The sequence below is a fragment of the Hermetia illucens genome, chromosome 3 (genome assembly GCF_905115235.1).
Source record: "Hermetia illucens chromosome 3, iHerIll2.2.curated.20191125, whole genome shotgun sequence".
NCBI lineage: Eukaryota > Metazoa > Arthropoda > Insecta > Diptera > Stratiomyidae > Hermetia > Hermetia illucens.
Window position 1 is genome coordinate 47,144,972 of NC_051851.1, and position 17,609 is coordinate 47,162,580.

At 39.9% G+C, this 17,609-nt stretch overlaps 1 protein-coding gene across 1 annotated transcript in view; it reads left to right on the forward strand.

Annotated features, from left to right (window-relative positions):
• Nucleotides 1-17,609, forward strand: part of LOC119651515 (sodium-independent sulfate anion transporter) — a 109,845-nt gene that overhangs the window by 15,898 nt on the left and 76,338 nt on the right. Inside the window, exon 2 of the mRNA XM_038055144.1 lies at nucleotides 3,961-4,000. The gene's annotated coding sequence lies outside the window, so the exon portion shown is untranslated. The remainder of the gene's footprint in view (nucleotides 1-3,960; nucleotides 4,001-17,609) is intronic.

A 17,609-nucleotide genomic window follows, 5' to 3' on the forward strand; every position in this document is an offset into this window, starting at 1 on the left:
TTGCCGATTCTTCATTAAATATTCTAAATAGCATTTAATATTAACAGTTCATCACCTTTTGCGAATATCGGCAGTTAAATGTGATGGAAATTTGGGGCTTTTTTTATTTGGCGTGATCGTATCCTCGTTAATTAACTTAATTAAGTCAGTTTTGTATTACATCACCATTGCTTTTTTTTCATGCAGGCCTGAAAGTGCAACTGCGTTCCAGGACTGCCGCTCCTCTATTATCCACTTGCTTTTTGGACTTTCATTGTGTGCATATTCTGGACCCTCCCCTCCAGACAATTCCGGATCTGTGGTAAATCACGCCCTTTTATGATATGCCGGTATAACGGCTGTAGTACAAAGCCCTATCCGGTACCCATAGTGACAATCCACTCCTTAAGCCCATCTTCAGCGTTGTACTGGAGTTGTCTTCCTTCCTGATAGTTGTCGAACAAAGCAATTAGGTATTTCGTCTAGGATTTCTCGAATTGGTTCAAGCTAGCGGAAATTGATACATTCCTCACATTCACGCGTTTTCGTCATAACCTGTAATAAATTTTATGATTTCAATAGTTAGATCGCTTCATGGAAATCAGTCTGCTAATTTAGGAAACTTGCATACGACCTGCCTTGGTCAAAGCAAAGTGTTGTCTTCACCGTAAGTTTGAGGGCGTTATTATGTTTGCTTTCCGGGCCCAACGCTTTGTTTCCCATATTCAACTCCAAACTTCTAGTAGATTTTTTATCATCACTGCGGTTGCTATGGTTATCTCCCAAATCTCATAATATGGCAATCGCAATCCCTTCCTTGTTGGGGATATAAAACCAGGAGAACAATAAAATGAGCGCAGGTGATTCTTCGTATGGGTTTTAAGTCCTAGCCTCCATTAATGTTTGCTGTGTCATTGATTTTGTTGAACAACTTTGTGGTATCCTTGTAGGTTTTAACCTGGTTCCCCATTGCTGGAATAAAACTGAGTGGGGATAACCCTTTTTGGTTTTACTTAGAAGGTAAATTTTGAGGATAATTTCTTGTTGTCTCTTCTTCCGTCAAATCATATCAGAATTTGGTTAATGTAAATACGTTAAATCTAGCATTTCGGTATAGTTCATTCCCGGAATGCTACTTTAGGAGGGAGGTCCCAAAAGACCGTACCTAACCGCCATCAGAGGCTAGATTGATGCTTTCGGCGTAGATCCTCCACCGCACATTCGATGCTAATCCAGTTCTTCTAGCTCCTATGGTGCTCTTATCGTGCCACGCCGATACCATTTTAGCCTTCCCTCCTCAGCAAGCGAGGTTTCTTTTTCCGGTACAAATCGCAGACCTCGATTCAAATCTCACAAGTGGTAGAGGGATCCATAACTACAAAACTTCATCGACTTTTATGGCCTGCTCCCGCTAATCTAGCTTACTGATGAAACATGCAAAAGAACGGCAACAGAGGCGGCGGGGATTAGTTGCCGCCAATGGGTCTCCTCATTTCGAATGTGATCATGGCGTATTATGCCACGGTTCCAACATCAAATTTTTGTCTCCATTACTGCGAGGCGTGCTTTATTGCTTTTGATAGTCGGCCAACACTCAGAACTATAGAGGGTGGCGTGGCGGACGACATTGCGGAAATTTTGGATTTGAGACATTTGTCGATCACAAAAAACAAAGTTGCGGAACGCCATTTCATCCAAGTTGCACTGATGCTTGAAGCAATTTTATAACGGCGGTAACATTTGTCTGATATATTTAAATCACTCGATTTTGACAGTGGTAGTACCTGTTACATTGGGGTCGGCGGCGGGTTGTATGAGGCGATAATTCCATTGTTGCACAAGTTACTCAAGATCAACTTTATTATGAGACGTTAGGAAAACATCATCTGCATAGAGCAGTGTGTAGGCCGCTGGGTGTTGAGTGTGCAAGAGATAAGTCTACAACCACGAAACAAGCAGAAGGATGAATGCAAAACATGACGAACTATATTCGATACCAAGTAACAAGATGGAAAGCGTGACGCTAAACTAATGCAATCACCGCACCCGTCCGAGAATGAGTTCTTGATTTAAGTGTGCACTTCTCAACCTCCCATTCCACTGCATTTGTAAACAACTTCAAAACTAAGAACTTCTACAACACTTGACTATATTCCTCCTCATTTCTTGAAACTGTCATGTTAAGCGACTCTCTTGCATTCTCCACATTAACGCCCTATGAAGTTCGTCAGGGTTGCACCCTCACACCGATATTATTTCTTTGTGTTATCGGCGACGTTTCTACTGCCGTTTCCGGAGGATTTCAGTGGACTATGACATCTTCCCTCAAACACCTCGACTACACTCATCACATCTGCTTGCTCTCTCACCGGGTCATGGCTTTGGATTTGGAAAGAGGGGTAAGTAGAGTTGGGCTGAAAATAAACACCAACAAAACCAAGGTTCTCAGTCTAATGGGTCATCGCACTCTTCCTGTCTGCATTAATGGGCAGAACATCGAAGCGTCGATCAATTTCTATATTTAGGAAACGTGGTTTCTGTCGACGGTGGCATCGAGCTAGATGTTGCGCAACACGTTAACAGTGCTAGAATCACTTTCGCTGCCCTGCCTAAAATCTGGAAATGAAACAATCCCGACACCAAGATTAAGTTGAGCCTGTTCTGTGCTAGTGTTCTTTCCGTATTGCTATATGGGAGTAATAGATGTGTGTGTGAATTCCCCTGTTACCCATAAGCTCCAAGCCTTCGTCAATATCCTATCATCCCATCCTATCATCGGTGTACATTGGTCTGACGCAATCTTAAATGAAGAACTTGGTCGGCGCACAGGCTTGGCACTCGTACAAGATGTGATCGCAAGATGCAAGTGGCAGTGGATAGGTCACATATTAAAGAGGGGCGATACTTGCGTTGCGGACTACGCCATGCAGTGAAATCTAATCTCCCAAGATGGCCGACGAGTGGGCAGCCCAAAGGGTACTTGGCACAGAACAGTAGAGAAGGAGTGCAAGCGTCTCTGGAAGCTGTGATTTGGGATGAAGGGCATTTCAGGTAACCGCGAACGATGGCGCGTAGGTTAACGCGTTATACCCCACCAAAGGGTGAATGGCAACCATATATATATGCACCTTAGAGGCTAACTACTTGGACTTTTCGAAGGAGCTGATTTCTAACATTCCTGGCTTATAATCGTAAATTGTAAATTACCTTGTAATTGGATACAATACGAACATGTGTACCTGTGGTATTTGTTTATTACTACCAGATTTATGTATTTGTAAAGCATATTGAAGCCACTTTGTGAAGAATATGACAAATTTGTTTGAATGAGTTTTACTGGTTTTGTTAATTACCCCATGAAACAAAATACGTTACGTGATAGCACAATGAAATGGGCGTGTTTACATTTGGAATCTAATATATTCCAATGAATATTTGTTGATAATGTCTGAATGGCTAAGTTAGTTATATTTTCAATGCAATGCTATATATCATCGGAAAAGCGTTCTGTACTTGTTTAAAGTAATGAACTTTTTATTTGCTTAGCAAAGTTTCATAACGAAATCGAATAACTTAATATTATGAAATCCGAGCAGCTGATGTTTACTTTCGCTTGAGCAATAATATGCTTGAATGTGCATTCTTCCATATGTACATAAAAGCATCTGATTGCGAACAACTGTTTTGATGTTAATCAAAGATTTGCACATATGCATATTTGTATCTGTTCAGGTGTTTCTCGCACAAGAATTTTGAGCTTTTGGAAGATGGAATGCCGCTTTTAATTTGCATTTAAAAATATTTTCTCAAAGCCTTTGTTAGTATTGTGCAGATAATAGATTGTTAGAATTCATTAGTATAAGAAAGTTTCCAAAATCCAATAGAAATCATACTTTACTAACTCCTCGCAAAGTGTTCCAAAACAGAATGTATGGACTTGCAAAATACGATATGTTAATAAGACATTCTGGTTTTTTACAGGTGTTGAGTGAAACTGCAGTTCAGCTGAAGGTCGAATAAGGTAAGCACCTGTAATATAAAAATTTCATTATTCTATACTAAAATAAAGATAACATTTCAAAGGATTGTATGGGATAACAAAACCAAATATACTTGAGTATCCAAACATTTATGCACACAAAGTTTAAATATTATATTTATGGTTCATCATGAGTTTTAACAGCTTGAATTTAAATCACTAGCTTCCGACATTTTATGCAGGAAAAACGCCATCCCTCGAACCTGCTTGAACAAACCAACAACTATATTCGACTAGATTCAACGTGGTTTCTTGAATGCAATGCCTGCACTAACGCTTGATCATTTTTCAGCCCGTTGCAGCTGCCCAATAGTTTTTCCTTCATGACTATAGACATTACTGCCGCCTCTAAACTCCCTTAACTTCCCTTCTGAAAAAACAACCCCTGAATAATCAGTATTTGCAAAGGTGTCCCCTCTGAGTGTGTTACAATAGTTCTGTAAGCACTTTGTTGAACACTCCTTTATTTGCAATAAGTAATGCACTTGCTGCCTTTGTTTTGTTGTTCTTTTAATTACTAAAGCTCTTATTGCCTTTAATCCTGTTGAACTATGTCATACCAACTCATGTTCGTATGCGGTCATCCCGTGCTAACTGTCTTCCCAGCGCCAAGATCCTTCATAACGTCATCTCCCAGTCCCCGTCTCTAGAATCTCCCAAACGTTCTGTTCCATTAAGAATGAAAGTCAATCCATCTCTTCGGCTTGCCAGAATTGCTGAAACGTTTGATTGAGGAACTCGTCCATATTAAGCATACTGCAATGTGCTGCAACCGAATACAGAATTTTGTAATATCCGCAAGTCATTGTGTCAATTAGCACATCGACATTCTGTCGAATATTGAAGTCCGGATGCGCTAAACTGATTTCTTTTTGGGATCGATCGCTTGTTGATTTCGAACGCCTCAACTTCCTGATCATTATGCAACAGAGTGCTGTGCTTACGTAAACATTTTCGGCATGAACTCGCCCTCCACTGTTGTTGGAATAATGGTTGGATTTGAGACAGTTCGTACACAAATGGTTACTTCGAACAACTTGCATCCTTTCGTTAGAGGTTACTTTTGTAATCACGAAACGCATGATCCTCCTTGCAAATGACACATACTGATGATACTACTGATGTGAATGCTCGGATGCCCTTCGAGGGTCCGTATTTATAGCTAGTCTACTTGCCTTTCAGAACTAAGACTTCAAGTGACGGGAAATACATTTCGAGGAATTCAGAAAATCCCTCGGATTTTTCAACGACTGCTCGTACGATATTTGTGTTGTTTTGTCCAGTCCTTTCGTCAGTAAGTGTAACAGGATTGGATTCTAACCCCTCGTTGGCACTTCTAGGTTTTCCAAGCCAAGCAAACGCTACTGTTATACCATAAAGAGCCTTGAGCTTTTGCAGAGGATTCTTAGTCGCTTGTCGCTTGATTGCCTCAACAAATTGGTCACTAATACTGCCGCAAGCAGCTCCTTGTTTTCATATCGGTTTTGAAGTAAATTCCATACCGCTCGATTATTCTCGTTAACTACAGTTAAGGCCTGGTTGTTTTACATGGCTACCCCACCGTCCTCTTCGAACATGGATTGATTTGGATTATATACACAACCAGAAGAACGCTATGACAGGCAATTTATATTAAATGCTGGCTTAGCATTCATACTGGTGGATTCAAGCCTACCAAAAGCCCCTACTGCAACTAAGAAGTAGGACACCTGAATTGTGCAATACAACTCCATGCTCCACTAGGGGCCGAACAGCAAATAGTAGGAGCACATCCCCACACACATGCCGAGATCACATCTCTCACGAATTCTCCTGAGACATATGAACTTCAGAGGCTATTTTAGCTATTCCATGGTACCAAAGAACCTCTGCTGAAGCTGCGTGTTCAAAGCTCCTTCAGATAAGTCCCGTGTAAACTCGAGTCCGATCCAATTAGCTGGGCCTTGTAGCATTCACCTTTTACGTCACGACCAGCAACTCAATGTGTCTAGCTGATTACAGAAAAATGTGTTAAAAGTTCCTCTGTATCACCTTAAGATGAAACATTTTCTGACAGTCCTCAATGTCTTCTAATAGTCTCTTTCAAAACGAGGCGTGTTCGGTTTTGGTAGGTTTACCGGGGATTCTGTGCTGCAGTGAACAGCAACCCACTCGGTTAATGTAATTTGCTCTTTTCGATGCGAGCTTGATGATAGCATTTCTTACTGATCCAAGTAACTCACAGCATCATATCCTTGTATATCCGGGTCATCTGGCACCCCCTCCCCCAAGAATTGACATTCAGTTCCTCCACTTAATTCGAAGTTTCGCAATCGATAATCCTGCTAGCAACCGATAGATCATAGCTTTGTAACACTCGGCGTCTTAAAGCGTGTAGTTGGGCTTCATTCGTTGTTCTGTTGATCCACCGAGCGTAACCAGTTTTAATTATCTCCCGGCCTCGGTTACATGAAATAATCCCGCTTGAAATAGCTGTACTCCTGATACGTATCACCAGCCAGAGGGACTCTGTATACATGCAAAGGGAGGAATTGCTGCTGCACAATTCGAAAGTCGATGGGCATATATAGGTTTGAAGACTATGAAATCACAAAGACGCAATGCATGTCATGATTTTATGACAAGCTAAAGGAGGCCTCTGTCAACTGGCAACGAGGCCCGCCTTTTTCATGACCGAAACGAGTATGGAATGAAAGATTTAACTTCAAAATAAGTCTCCACTAAATAAAAGAAAAGGTAAAGTACCCTCGGTATCTTAAAGTCTTTATTTATGCAGAAATAACAAAATTGATTCTATCTACCTATTAGCCAAGCCATTTGCTGAGCATATTCATGATTTTTATAAGATATCAATCACATCAATCAAATATCATTGTTCCAATTCAGAATTAATTTAATTACATGCTCGTACAATATGTGTGTCGGTAACTTGAAATTCTCTTCAAGATACACCGATATGCAAAGTGCACGAGCCGGCATGTGACCCAAATGAAGCACGTGGTTAGAAATCTTTGGATATTTTCCAATATTCAGTTTATAAATTGAAACCAGTCCATGCTATTTGTAATATATATATATATATATACCATAGTTTATCAATTTTAATAAAGTTGAATGGTATTATATGTAAGTAAATTAACAAGTGTTATTTAGAAGTCAATAGGAACGGTATTGTCCGTCTTAGAGCTTTATCCTTCTGATGAATGCATGACGCAGTACTTATGTCTCTATTGACTGGGTCTCTAGAGAATTTTGAATGCCCAATTAAATCCGTTGAAGGAGAAAATCATTACCGTTACCGAAAGTCTTTGCCAGGAAGTCTTCAGTAGTGCCCTCTCATATTCGGTGTTGGGGTCGACTCATTAGAAAGAGGTTCATCAATTCCCTCGAGTGCCGTAAAGTTAGCTCCAGAAGTTAAGAAAAGAAGCTTTTAAATCACCATCTAGCGTATCGAGTTGTCGTCGGCCTTTAGATCTTTTTGCATTGACTTGGATCTTACCAGCCGTAATCACTAGGGTAGATGACATATTGAAGGCGTGACGATGGATATAATGCAACATTTATTTCGACGATTATCATAGCCAACAATTTCATCACTCCAACACAGTAAGTTTGTCTTCGATTGCGGTGCTGTTGCCCAGCCCTTGGAACCATAGAGGTTTTTAAGATTTTGTGTAAAGCAAAACTTTATTAAAATCGGTTCAATGTCCATCTGTCTGTTACACGCACTTTTCTCAAAAGAACCGATTGACACGAAATTTGGTGGAAAGATAGCACCTGTGAGGTTGGCTTCTGTTCTGATATTTAGTGCAAAATGGCGGAGGTCTGAGATTGGAAATTACTCACTTTTTTCACGGACCCATTCTCAGAACCTACTCACCTGAAAAATCTGAAAAAAAATCGCAAAGATGCCACTATATGATGCTCAGGCTCTGAAATAACTAGTATATTACCATCATTTTTAGTAGTTGACTGTAAAATCCCCTAAGTTCGTCCTCGAATCATGAAATTTTGCAGATTATAATATAGATTTTGATTCTATTAAGAAAACGCATATGCACATACCTTACGTGTTAGGTACAATGTCCACTCAAATGTTTCTATATAAGAATTACGCAAAACCTTTCATACCTGAAGTGTTTAGCTTCCGTTATCCCCGACTTGTTTCTCAGTACGTGTTGTAGCAACTCTACATTATTGTTTAGGATAGTGAGGGATTCTAAGTCTACATTGTAAGTACGAATTTTATGAGAGATACCACGATAATTCGGTTGTGGATAACATGCGACCCCATATATTGCGGTAGGCGGGTCACTTAATCGGTACGTTTGAGTATAATCCAACCCGCGCAGTCTATAATGGCAATATCTACCGTAGAAAAAAAAAGATGTGGCAGACCCTGCCTCAGATGAAGTGATGGCGTAGGTCAGGATGCCAGACAGCATTTAAAGATGTCGAATTGGTGGATCTCGGCGCAAAGCTGGGATGTCTGGGGTTCCTTACTAAGTCAGGCCTAGCCCGGATACTGGTTGTCGCACCGTTAATGATGATGATGTAACCTGTGTTTATCTTCGCCACTCTTTGTGCGTTTTTGCCTCATTTTTGATGTTATGGATTAATTATTTTATCTTTGCTTCAATATTCAGAAAGATTAGATATCGTCTGCTATTTGTGATAGACCAGTAGCTTCCTCCAACCTAAAATTTGTATTTTTCAATGTAGATATATGTTTCGGATGCAACTTACCCCCTTCATCAGTACAAAGCTACCTACCTACAAGTAGCTTTGTACTTATTAAAGGGGGTAAGTTGCTCCCGAAGCATATATGTAGATATATGCTTCGGGAGCAATTGGAAAATAAAAATTGTAGTTTGGAGGAAGCTACTGGTCTATCAATTTCAATATTCAGTTCATATATAAAGTAGGTCGCTTGCATAGTATTTCTACCTCGAATAAACGGCATTCCAGATGGAAATGATAATTTTCTAAATCAAATTAACGGCATTTTTATTCAAATTATGTTAACGACTTTTTAATCGAAATCAACATTTTTCTAAATAAAATTAAATAGATCAAATTATTACGTAGTCTAATGAATGAAAGATGGCTACATTCAGCGATGTTTGAGTGCTTCGGCACCCATGTAAAGAATATTTTCGCCGACTGCACGAAATATTCTTGATGTGGGTGCCGGGGCACTCAAACACAACTCGTTATGAGGAAGGCTGACAGATTGGCTCGCCGAATGGCAAAATTTGAACTCTTGCCGGCAGGCCAAAATCCTTGAAAAGAACCTGGGATCGGCAGAGCGGCATTTTTATTGTCCCTTAAGCACTGGGTCATGAAAACCCTAGTAGGGCTTTTAAGGGGACACTACTACTTAAACTACTATATGGAAAAGATTGGGGTGGTGGTTTCGGCTATGTGTGACCAATGTGAGGAGGAGGAGGAGACGGCCCTGCACTTTATATGCCCGGCTTCCTCAGATCTCAGACGAACACACCTTGGTAAGGTATTCTTCAATGGAGAATCTGTGCACTCTCTGCCTGTGTAGAATATTCTTAGATTCGCTAAAGCCAGCGAACGCCGTAGGCGGGAAGCCATTGAATAGGCGATTTATGGAGATAGTACAATGGACCTAACAATGGCCTGAGTGCTCGGAGCTGCGGTTCCCCCTAGTACACTAAACTAAACTGACTACATTCTCATTTTTCCCATTTCTCTTTTGATTACGTGATAGTTTGACTCTGTTAATTTCATTTAGAAAGTTGTTAATTTTATTTGAAATGTCGTGAATTTGATTCAAAAAAATGTTAATTTCATTTGAAAATTTGTTATTTTCATCTGGAATTTGAAGTGGAAATGCTATATATACATAATAAAAAATATTTGTAGTGGGAGAGCCACGGTTTTTCACTGAAACGGCACTACAAAAAATAGGAAAATCAAATTATTATCGTCCCTCAATCTTTTACGGCTTCTCTAGGTATCCTGAAACTCGCATTGCAGGGATTCTCGTAGGCCTTCTCAATTACCTATCATTAGCCAAACTTACCTACAATTTTTTTATTACGTAAGATCGGACGTCTGTCGAAATTGTGATAATAAAATTGTCACAAATAATAACCGACCTGCTATTTCATGGAATTTCAACAGTTTGTTTTGCGCTATCTGTTTAGTAACGGCTTTACAAACGAATAAGATGATATTTACCTCTAATTTCTTACTTAAACAAATTGCAAACCTACACAAATATAGGCTATGTTAGTAATACTAATTTTGTGACTAATATGATTGCGAAGATGAAGTTAATTTATTGTATATTGATTCATCACTAGAACTAGAATGGAGCAATTCACGCTTCAGTGACCATTGCAGCATATCAGAATCCTCCATTCATTGGAAAGTTTCATAAGCATGTGATAAGCCCCATATAAAAAACAAAATCGAAATCCACTGATAAATATTTGCTTTTCCTGTTCATTTCAATTTTTTTTTCTTTCAGACAATACTTTTTTTATTGATAGCGTAAATCTAGAAAACTTAACCCGGAAAAGATCACTTTAAATAAGATCAACATCAACATACGAACGAAAGATCTAAATTGAGGTGGAAATTTCCATATCATTGTACCATAGTAAACATACATATTTTGAAAAGTTAGTCATACATATGTGCAAACGTTTTGCATTATTCAATTTTTAGCGAAAATAAGAAAATCCTAGCAAGAAGCACAAGCATAGCGTAAAATGGATAAAATTTGAAACTTTGTGCAAACATGTTTACATTTCGCAGTATCGTACTGATCCAGTTGTATCTGGTTAATTGAAACCAGACAAAATTAGCAATCCCATTCAAATTTAGATAACTTCTAATACGAATAACTGAATTGCTTCTTCAAAATTAATATCACGATCACTCCTCCAATCAATCAAATCCATGTTTAGTTTCACGCACCAAATTTGATTATTTCAAATGGGATCCATAAAACATAAGTTGCAAAATGTGACAATGATTCATTAATCTGTAAATTTAAAACGCACGAAACGGTGATTCGGAGTTTTCGAAAGGCCTTACAAAAGCCCAATTTGCATATGAATGTTAATGTTGGTACTTGATGAAATAGAATATTTCACCAAATATTTATCGTTTATATTACACAGGCGTTCTGTTAGGCATACTTTGGTAGACCCCATTTTGACTATTCCAACTGTTTTATTGGATTATCAGTACTTGCGTATATGCTAGAATACTGATTGCTGATTACTTAAGAACCTGAAATATGTTTCAATAAGACTTATTAAATATAAACTAGTCCGTTCTTGCGCAGAATAAACTGAGTGTTAACTAAGTGCTGTGGTGATCTAATTTTACGAGTATTTTGAATAAGTTATTTACGGACGTCAATCTACGTTTTCTCGAGCACGCTAAAGGTGAAGGGAGAGAAGAAACAAAATTTGAACACAAGGTTTTATGTCACGAGTATGTTTATATTAAAAATATTCAGATGAATCAATATAAGCACAAACAAATTTTATTCAACGATAAAAGAAGACAAAATCCGAGATACATACTCGTAGATCATTAAAAAGTCATGAAATTTCATCTAGACAGGATAATTTTCGAAAACGCCTCGATTTCACTTAATGTAGGCCTTCAGACGTCGTCGTGAGAAACGTTCAATGGCAGCAACTACCACATTTTGTTCGACTTCGTCCCATGCTTTCATTAACCCACTCTTTAGTGACCCAACCGAATTGTGGGATTACGTAAGAGTAGCCTCTACATAGAGTAGTTCAATAATTTTGGTCGGCCGAAAAATTTGACCTCAGTTAAGCGCTGATGAAAGCCGGATATGAGCATTGCAAAACAACTATATCGGTTTTGCTCGATAAACTGGAGTAGACCTTGTTGGAAGATGTTTAATCCATAGGATCACTTCCTTCTCTAAAAAAGTGCTGAGATATGTAGTTATTCTGAAGAATTTATGACTGGAATAGTCAATTGGTTTCAGGTCAACCGAATAATACAGAACGACCAAAACGGCCTCACTTTAACACTACGTGTAAGCTATGCAAAAGTCCTGCTCAATTTGAAAAAGTTTAGCACAAAGGATTAATTCGTCTCTCAAAATACCGTTGATATATTTATCGGGGCCGAATTTGAAGACGAAAACAAGCCTGATTTTGCTTTTGGTACCGTTTGAATTCTGAATGTGAAGAAGAAGTCCTCTATTGGCTTCTGAACTTCCAGAAGAAACCACTGTGTTATTTTGGCAGGAGCTACGAAGTTGTTCAATACAGAAGTACTTCTCCAAGAACTCCTTTTCATGAAATAGAGCTCTTTGTCTACCTAGTAAAAATCATTACTAACGGAAAAGCCGTACTTCACATTTTTGGCCTTAAACAAGCAACTTTTTAAAAGCTTGAGAGAATTGAGCTTGAGCTCTTTTTACGGTTTTGTGCAAAACAAAACCTAATTAAAATCGGTTTACTGTCTGTTTGTTCGTCTTTCTTTTCTTTCGGCGTTGGAAGGTGGAGAATTTCAAAACCTACTGCTAGTGTCTGCCATGCAATTATGTGAGACTTCTACCCACTAAAACCAGCTCTCTCTCATTCCACTCTCCTCACAGAACTCCTATAAGTATTGCGTCGCGGGGCTGGATCAGCTTCTAACTGCGGCTCATTATGATTCTCTCCCTTCCTTGTTTTCGTCGTAGTTCTTCCTGCCTAAGCTGTTGGTGAATAGCTTTTACAACCTGGTGCCAAGCATCCGTTGACTCCAGCATGAAGTCCACAATGTTTTCGGGTGTTAACCGCCTTTCTGCGACCACTTATATTCTTGTTCGGTACGCGGTGAACCTGGGGCAATCAAATATGACATGCTCCGCATTCTCAGCAACGTTACCACATCTTGGGCAGCATAGTGTCTCGTCGTGACCAAATCGATGTAAATAAACATGATAACCTCCATGTTCACTTAAGAATTGTGTTAACTCGTAACTCAATTCCTCATGGCTCTGTTCGAACCATATCCGAATATCCGGAATGATGCGGTATGTCCAAAGTCCAGTTTGCAACTCGTTCCACCCTTCGATAGATTCCCACCGTGCCAGCTGCTGTCGAAATACACTGGACTCCCCAGCTGCATACATTTTGTCGTAGAGTCGCCGGCCTTCATTCGCCAAGATGTCTATGGGAAGCATCATATCCAGAGCAGTTGCCCAAACTGGTGCTGTGTAGAGTAGCACGGAGCTGACTACCCTAGAAAGCAGAAGACGTTGACTTTGTTTTGGCCCACCAATATTCTGTAGTATCCCCGAGATTGATGCGGCGATGGAAAACGCTTTAGTTGCGGCGCACTCAAGTGTCTTTTGAAGTTGAGTCTTCTGTCAATAATTAATCCAGAGTATTTGAGCGATGGTGAGACTAAATTGTCTGTTCGCCAAATTTGACTTTCACAGTTGCTCTTCTCTTGCTAATGAGAACTCCTTCGGTTTAAGGTTCAGAGAGTGAAAGGCCGGAGTTTCTCAACCAGGAATTGATCTCCAATACCGCATCATTTGCGTAGATCTCGATCTCGTCTTGATGCTTAGCAAGCACTGTTATTCCGATATCATCGGCGAAGCCAATAATTGTCACATTGTCAAGAAGGAGTAGCGTCAACACTCCATCATACATAACTCGCCACAGCGAGGGACCTAGGACAGAACCCTGCGTCACCCCGCAAATTGCCGGGAATATTTTTAGCCCATCGAGGCTTGTAGCTTGTAGAGTGCCTCGATGGCTTTTTTTCCATTTTGCTCTATTGAATGCATTTTTTACGTCAAGGGTTATTACTGCGTAACATTTTCCTTCTTGTATTGCAACCTTAGTCAAATCAGTCACCATACTGATTGCGTTGACAATTGATTTCGCCTTTCGAAATCCAAATTGTTTGTGGGAAAGGCCTCCTTCTTTTCCGCAACAGCGAGCAGTCTGTTATATATTACTCGCTCAAATATTTTGCCAATGCAATGGAAGCTACAATGCTTTTGTAGCTTCCATTGCTCGGGGAATTCTCCTTCCCTAAGGCATGCGGTGAAAACTTGGGCAAACATATCTGGCGTTGTCCTGGCGGCTACTTTCAGGGCAATATTAGGGATTCCATCCGGTCTTCGAGTCCTTTTTTCAGTCAATTTTTTTGCTGCATTTAGGACCTCTTCATTTTCCACTACCGGAACTTCGTTGGGATTTAAATGTACTGCAGGAAGGCTTGGACAGTTCACATCTACTGGGAACAGAGTGTGCATTAAATTCTGCAACAACTCTGGATAGCTAATCAGTGGGGAGCGCTCGCCTTTTAGTGATGACATCACCGACCTGTATGCGCCACCCCATGGGTCAGAGTCAGCTTTAGTGCACATTCGCTTGAAATGTTCGAATTTGTTCTTTGTGACAGCTGTGAATTTATTCCTCGCATTTTTTAATTGCACGTGTAGCTCCTCGAACTCAGGTCGGTTTATTCGGCAGACGCGGTACCGACATGCAAATCAAGGTATGCAATCAACAACTGATAGTCCCTTTCACGGCTGACTTCAGCACCTCTTTTTTACTACCTGATAAGATGTTTGTTGTCGGTCATTTAAAACCCAGCTGCCCGTGTACTAGAATTGTGTGGAGCCCTTGACGAGGCAATAAAAGTTGCAGCAGTCAATAAGCCTTGTATCGTTATTGCCACAGGCGCTAAAGCCATGCTTTCCCATTATATGTCTGAGTAAGCCCGGAATGTTCGGCTGTCAAATTCCCCCTTGCCATTCAGGTTACTCTTTGCAATGACAATGGAACCTTTACGACGCCTATCCTGAATTGCAAATAGTTTCTGATAGTAACCCTTCTTGCCCTCTTTTTTGGAAATCTCGTGGTGTCTAACACAACAAAATTTTAAATGCTTTTCACCTGGACCTAAATGAAGCAATTAATATCGTGTCAGAAACTAAATCAAGCAACCGTTAAGGCACGGCCTTCTTAGGGATCTCACCCTACTTTAACATTCCGAGACCTAAGTTATTTTGAGTTACCCTACCTGCTTTTACTACGACTGAGGTCCTGGAAGAAAGGAAGGAAAAACGAGGAATCATCAAAGTCAGCACTAACAACTCCTCTCGATAGTAATGTTCTATTTCGCATTTTCCGTTTTTTCCATTCTATTTAACATTACCTCATAGCCAGAAAGCCAGATAAAGATTCAAGAAATTTAGCAAGCTGCCAAGCGAAAAGTCAGCACCGGTGCGAGAGGAGCAAAGCACTAAGTACTTCAGACGCTAAAAGTATAGAATTCAACCTTGCTACCGAGTGAACAAGTCTTGAGCTGATAGAATCGAACGAATCAACCTCGCTACGCATGAAGACCAACCCCTGGAACTCGACCTTGACGATTCAGCAATGATGGTTGATAGTCTATTATATCCAAGATTTTCTAAAAGTCTGCTTTTCTATAATCTGGAACAATATTTCACTCACAAATCAACAAGAACTATCCATCCGGCAGGATTAAATGCTCAATAGTCGATTATCATCTCACTTTACTCAAACGTGTATTTTGCAATTCGCCCAGTGACCGAATATGCTGCGACAGATTCTTTTTATTATAAGAGCAGAAAATTCTCCTGCAGCTACCGAGTCGGTAATAAGTTACTCTCTTCAACCCCTTGATTCGACTCAGCAACCCTTCTGCTCCCCGGACATGATGCTGTTCGTCTCGAGGTACGCATTGACCCTTGAATTTGTAAAGGGTTGGTATGCAAGTAATCGGTCTTGTGTCTCCAAAGTTCTGTACCGTGTTCTAGGTTACTCAAGCAGTGAGGAAAAAATGGCTTTGTTTATGTTGTGTGTATAGTAAACTTTCTTATAAAACCTTTTATACCATATATATTCTGCACTGAATCCAGACTACGACCCCTCCAGTTTTCCAAGCTGTTTATGGCTCGTCGAACCTCCCCTTCGATAAGATCCGCAAAATTCGTACCCGGCATAGTGGCATTGCAAGTAATCCATTCGGCATGCTGGGCAGGTAACCTCCAAAGTCTACCCCAATACTCTTTTGGTACCGTTACCGAAAACTGTACTGTCTTGACGTTCTGTTGGCATTCGTTGAGTGATCTAAAAAGGCACCGCGGGTTCTTCGCGTACATTGCATTCTGGATACGTCTGGAGTGACTTTTGCCATACTGTCGCAACCGATTGCATACGACAGAAAAATTCTGCTTTAGTGTATCCAGAATGGCACTGAGAATGCCCCCATCAAATCTTGGTCACCAGTTTCCGTCTGCGACCTGCTGCGCAGCGACGTGCACTATTACGAGAAGCACTAGACGAATCTCTGGTGCAGCATGGGGCGGTAAAATCTTGCACCTGCCCCGATGTTTTTTCATAATAGGTGCGGATGATAAAGAGGTTCTTATCCTCAGTCCACTTCATCCGCTGCCTACATGATCCTGCTGAAGTACTCGGCACAGATTGTAGTGCATCTGACGCAGCAGTTGGAGCCATGCTCCTGGTCATCGTGACGCCAATGTGTCAACTACAGGAGCCCGACACAGTCACAAAGTCGGACGACTCCCGCCGGCTTTCCATAACGGATCTCAAATTTCTCTTTCTTCTGGTGATAGCTTCCTTTATGAGTAGTCTGGAAGACTGAAAATTTCCTGCAGTTCCCTCGCCTACCTCCTGAGACGCTGTGGTAGCCTGCATCTACTCAGACTGAAGCTATTCGTCCCTCCTCCTTTCACAATCAACATATTATTGTTTTATTTTATTTTATATGTCCTTTTCCCGATATTATATTTTTATGTGGGTTTCAAAAACTCTCAACACAAATTTTTATTCTATTGAAAAATTAGGCTGGGTTTTTTGGATTATTCATCAAATTAAAATATCTTCAAATGAATCTGATTTTATAGTGAGCTAGAAAAAAGTAGGTAACTAAAATTGTTGGAACTAAAAAAATGTAAATGCACTAAATTTCGAAGTTAAAAAAAGCTTGATCGGGGATTTTTCTGTACCTGCGTATTTCACAGTAGAGCAGCAGGTTCCGTGATGAGATATTGAACGAACTGATACTTCCTGGTTCGCATCTGCCCATTTTCATTAACTACGAGCAAATCTTCAAGCTTAAGTTTGCGGTTACTCAACTATATCTTTTCAAGGTTCTTCAGTTGGAAGCGTGTATCTTTTTACATTTTTTTACTAATTTAATACTTTGAGGTTTTTGAGATCCAACTGGGTAAAATATTCAATTATCAATTAAAGGCACGAAACCATAAAATTATTGCAATATTTAATGAATATATTTTAATAATGTTAAGGAATACATATTATCATATATAATTTTAAAGAAGTTTTGGGGCACGGAACCAAATATCAAATATGCTTTTCTCCTTGACTTCACTGCTATACTCTGGATTCTATTGTATATTCGCATATGTAGTTTCTCAGCATCCGAATACGTACATCCAATATTGTATCAGTAAATACTGACTACGTGAAATACTAATAGAGATCGATCGCAGTATTTATAAGTACATTTCGAAAAGCAACCTCGTGTTATTGAC